The following is a 5,210-nucleotide window of genomic DNA, read 5'->3' as shown; positions in this document are numbered from 1 at the left end:
TTCCTGCCTGATAGAAGTTGTGACTTGGGTGTTTTCTTTTGGCAGCTCTAATAAGAGGATAGTCTTAAACAAACAAGTCTATAATTATGTGATTAAAAAAGATTTGATTATTAAGAAGTCCTAGGCTCTTAGCTTAAGAAAGTGACAGAAAACATGCTTTCTTTGCAGCATTTAATTTATAGGATGGTGAACTGAATAGAGCTTGTCAAGAAAGACAACTCAACAGAAATGCCTAAATTAATAACTCAGGATTCACATAATTCCTAACCAAATGCTAGGTCTGCGACATGCAGAGGAACAGAATGCCACTTCGAGTTCAACACCTGCCACATCTTTGTTCCTGCCACTGTTAGGGGACTCTTATCAGTCTTATGTAATAGAAGGGTTGCATAATTGGGGCATGAGTGGTAATACGGTAGGGTATAGAACTGGTAGAAAAAAAAATGTCAATTAGGAAATAACAAAGAGTCTATTTATTTTAAAAAAAGAAAAGAAAAAAGAAGATGAAGCAATAGAGAATATGATCTATAATAGAATAGAATAACAAAAAATAATACATATGACCGACATTGATTAATCTGTTGAGGATTCATAGTAGACGTCCAAATTTTGGATTAACGCTTCGTTATTATTGTTGTAGAGGTATAATAGGAGGGTACTCTCTTGTTGAATTGGGAAAAAAAAAAATTGTTGTTTTGAATTTCTTGATAATTTTTTACAAGTAAATTTCTGGATAAATTATGCAGCCTTATCCTTTTGTTTCCTTTCTAAATGTCACTAATTTGTTTATTTGACCTTTCTCTAGGGTTAAGAACAAGCCAAATAGGGTTAAGAACAAGCCAAATAAAGTCTAGTATCAAACGTTCAAGATTGTTCATTTAATTTTATTTCAAATACTAGTAAAGCTTATGCTTATTACCAAATTAAATTACATGTTCAAACTTAGTTCATTTTCTTATTAAACAAATTCAAGCTTGTTCACAAGCCATTACAAATTTTACCCGCTACAATCTATGCTAATAGTTAAGAACTAAATTATAGTTGAAATTATATTATTTGAGTTAATTAGATAGAATAATTTTTTATCTATGAATTTATATAAATTAGATTCACTATCCTCATACTATTTAAAATTATACTCCCTCTGTCCCAATTTTTTTGTCATGATTGAGAAGTCAAACTTTTTAAGGGAACATCATTTATTGTCTTGTCTACAAACATATTTACATATAAACATATAATATTACATATATAGTTAATTGAGTCCCGGCAAAAGTTTTGTAGTTTAACTTGGTTGATACTTCCTAGTGTTTCTAATTGAATCATTCAAAGTTCAAATTTCCCCCCAACTACTATTGAATTTAAAATAAATAAATAAAAACAACAACATATTTATTTATATTCGTTTATTTAACAAAAAAGTTAAGATTAAGTTTAAGTTTAAGCTCAATTATTAAACAAATCAAACTCAATAATAATGTATTTGGGAACTTGAGACTCAAGGTTTTTTTATTTTTTTTAAGACAAGTTTAAGTTATTTATAAATAGTTTAGTTCATTTATAGTCATGTCCGTATCTATGATATGTCTATGCGCTTTGCTTTACATAACCAGCTCCCCCTAATAAGGCTTCAAGTATCAAGGATGAGGCCCAGAGCGAGCTTTTAGAGGTTATTTGCATGTAAAGAAGATATGTTTCTGGCTTCAAGTTTCAAGGATGAGGCCAGAGCGAATTTTTAGAGGTAATTTGCACGTAAAGAAGATATGTTTCTGGCTTCAAGTTTCAAGGATGAGGCCCAGAGCGAATTTTTAGAGATTGTTTGCATGTACAAAAGATATGTTTCCTTTTTCTTGGACCCCAAATCTAAGAGCCTGTATATGGCCTAAGAGAGTGTCGTTTGGGTTGAAGTTTAGATGATTAAGGTCTGTTTGGTACATGTACTTAAACAACAGTTTTTAAATATTATATGTATTTTCACACATTTTTCATCTACACATATTTTCAAAAAATATAAACAATATTATTAGAACAATATTACTAAACAATCCCTAAAGTTTGAGAAATTGAGACAGAGGATGGGCCTTCTTTCTTTGTACTTGTCCAATTTAGTTATAGACTTTTTTTTTTTTTTTTTGAGAAACTAGTTATAGCCATTTGACTGTACTCGCTTGCAAATACAGGCTTTTTGCTGATCCACATGAAACTATGAAAGCTTCTGTGCATTTTGCTTGCTCTCTCTCTCTCTCCTTTTTTTTTTTTTTTTTTTTGGGCCTTAGATATGTAACATCTTCTACAACCATGGGCTAAAATCTGGGCTCGTTTTACATACAAATTATGATAGTCAACCCAGTACAGGTATACAGCCACCTTTTAATGTTTATTCCATCGTAAAATTAATTATAACATTTACCCATTTAATTTTCCATATTACCCTCAAATTTGATTTGACCTGAATTCTTTTTATCTGCCATTTGTAANAACTGTAAGGACCCAATTTGAATTGAGTGTTGGGTTTTCAGCCCAATAAGCCCAAACAATAAATTTATAGAGTATGGGCTCAAGAACTAGTACTGTTTTTCAGGAAGGGTTCTACTTTTTTTTTTTTTTTTTTTTTGGGCCTTAGATATGTAACATCTTCTACAACCATGGGCTAAAATCTGGGCTCGTTTTACATACAAATTATGATAGTCAACCCAGTACAGGTATACAGCGACCTTTTAATGTTTATTCCATCGTAAAATTAATTATAACATTTACCCATTTAATTTTCCATATTACCCTCAAATTTGATTTGACCTGAATTCTTTTTATCTGCCATTTGTAAACTCTGATATATTTTAGAACAGAGGGAATGCATTTTACTAGTAAGTAATTTTGATTTGTAGTCCAAAATTTGCGTAATTGAGGCACCAACTGTGTGTTACACAAGTAGTTGTATCATGTGTATAAATTTTTGAGAAAAATTTAACATGATGTGACCTAGTGTTTCTTGCCCCAAGTGTAGGGTGCTAAGATTTTCTATTTTTAGCGTTATCCAGTGTAATGGTGAAAGGGCTACGCATATGGATACGATTCAATTGAGAACAATCATTCCATGGAAATATATTAGAAATTTAGAATTAGTGTAGAATTCTATTCAAAATTTTCCTCTTAGGACCCCACTTTTTTGGTATTTAACATTTGGCAATGACTCATTATTCTTGGCAAATAACACTTATTCAACATTGGGTAATGACTCATTGTACTTTAATAATTAAAAAAATGGGCAGTTGAATTTTTTTTTTAATTTATTATATATTATGCCTCGAAAAAAGTTGTCTAGACACTTTTTTCTTTTGCAAATTGATAGAAAAAATCTCTAACCCGACAAGATATACATCCATTAATTAATAGGCTGAATTCCTTGCCTCCATTTTTTTTTTTTTATCAAAGAGAGTAGTATTATAAAGCTAAAAAAAAAAAAAACTCATTGTATTTGTAGGTTATATTTGAGTTAAGACCTAGTTTTCAAATTTCATGGCCTTTAATGTATCTCTTAGTTTCTCCAAAAATAATTGTGAGAGAAGGCAACAGATTATGTCCATTTGGGATAGCTTTAATTTATTAGCTTTTTTGTTTTTTGATTGATTATCTTATTTAGTTGAAAAATATGTTGGGTAAAAGTACAATTTTGCCTAAAATAAAAGTAAGACTTTAAAAAGCAGTATATAAGAAAGTTTTTAATTAAAAAAAAAAAAAACTTAATTATAAGCTTAATCAAACAAGCTCTTAAAACAACTATTATTGACCTTGAAAAGGAAAGCATATTACGAGCTAGCATGTTATAATTATTTATCTCTGGATAGTCACTATAAATTTTCGCAGACTGTTTCTTTGATCTGAACTTGCAGTTTGTTTAAAATTTTCCTCTGCGAATGACATAGAAATAATTGCTTAAGCTATCTTATTGAAGTAATTAAATGTATGGGCAAAAAAATTTTCAAGTTTCTCGTGGCATATATTATATGAGGCAGACAATATTCTACGTTGCATTGATACATAGTCACACACACACAAAAAGAAAAAAAGAGATAGTAGTGGAGTACATGTCTCTCTTATGTGTAAATTTATCACAAGGCTATGGCTCATAATTGTGCAGAGTCTTAAGGTCAATGGTGTGTTCATTTCAGTTTGAAGTTTGATCCATTTTTTTTTTTTTTTTTATAAACAGTTTTGTTTTATGTGATCCAATAATCTAAACAATTCTACAATGTTTTTTGATGTCTCCAGCTGTTAAATATATTCTAGTGATTTTTTCAATATGTTCTTACAATAAATGAAGTAACATTTCACCAACTTATAGAGTACTTAATAGTGGTAGACTTGTCTTTGACAACTATGTAACACAACACAACACAACACAAGTCTCCCATCTACTTCTTTCTTAAATTTCTTTTCCTTTGAATTGGAGGCAAACTTTTTATTTTTTATTTTGCTTATTTTATTTCTTCTTTTAAACAATTTTTCCCATGGTTGATGTTCTCTGTGTTTTGGAGTTATTAGGTTCTTTTTTAGACGTGTTGTTTGTTTCTGGTTTCTTATATATTTAATATTCTCTTGCTGAAATCCAAATTTGCAGATCTCAACTCTCAACTGTTTCATTTATTTATTATTCTTACTTTCTTTCTTTCTTTCTTTTTTCTTTTTTTGATGGGTACTCTTACTTTCTTTTTGTTTATTGCTCAAAGAATTTCTCACAACTTTGTCACTATGTAGTCTGGATAGCGATCTCATTGTTTTGGGAGTCTACACTTCTTGCCTCGTTTGCTTTCATTTTCATGCTAGATATACACTACCTTTTGTGATGCACTTGGGGTTTGCCCATAACCCCTATTATTTATCAATTTATGATTTCTATACATTGTCAATTAACTCGATAACTAAAAAAAGTTAAGGAACAAGAAAAAAGTATAAATTGAGATATCAATTGGAAGTTTAAATTTGGTACTGGTTTTATGATTTTGCTATACATGATGGTAATTTATTGAACCACTTAGGTGTGCGGAAGGGCAGCTCTTAGGAAACTTGTTACTGATAATAGTTGATGCGTTATTTTTATTAGAATAATACTTTAATGATTAATTTCATAATAAATTTTTTATTAGTTTAAGGATTTGAATTTTTCATTTTTTTTTTCATTATCAATTTTACTAGGGCTAGAGGAACATACT

This window comes from Quercus suber, unplaced genomic scaffold, assembly GCF_002906115.3.
Source record: "Quercus suber isolate HL8 unplaced genomic scaffold, Cork oak 2.0 scaffold_201, whole genome shotgun sequence".
Classification (NCBI taxonomy): Eukaryota; Viridiplantae; Streptophyta; class Magnoliopsida; order Fagales; family Fagaceae; genus Quercus; species Quercus suber.
The sequence above is the reverse complement of the archived record's forward strand: the minus strand, read 5'-3'. Positions refer to the sequence as shown.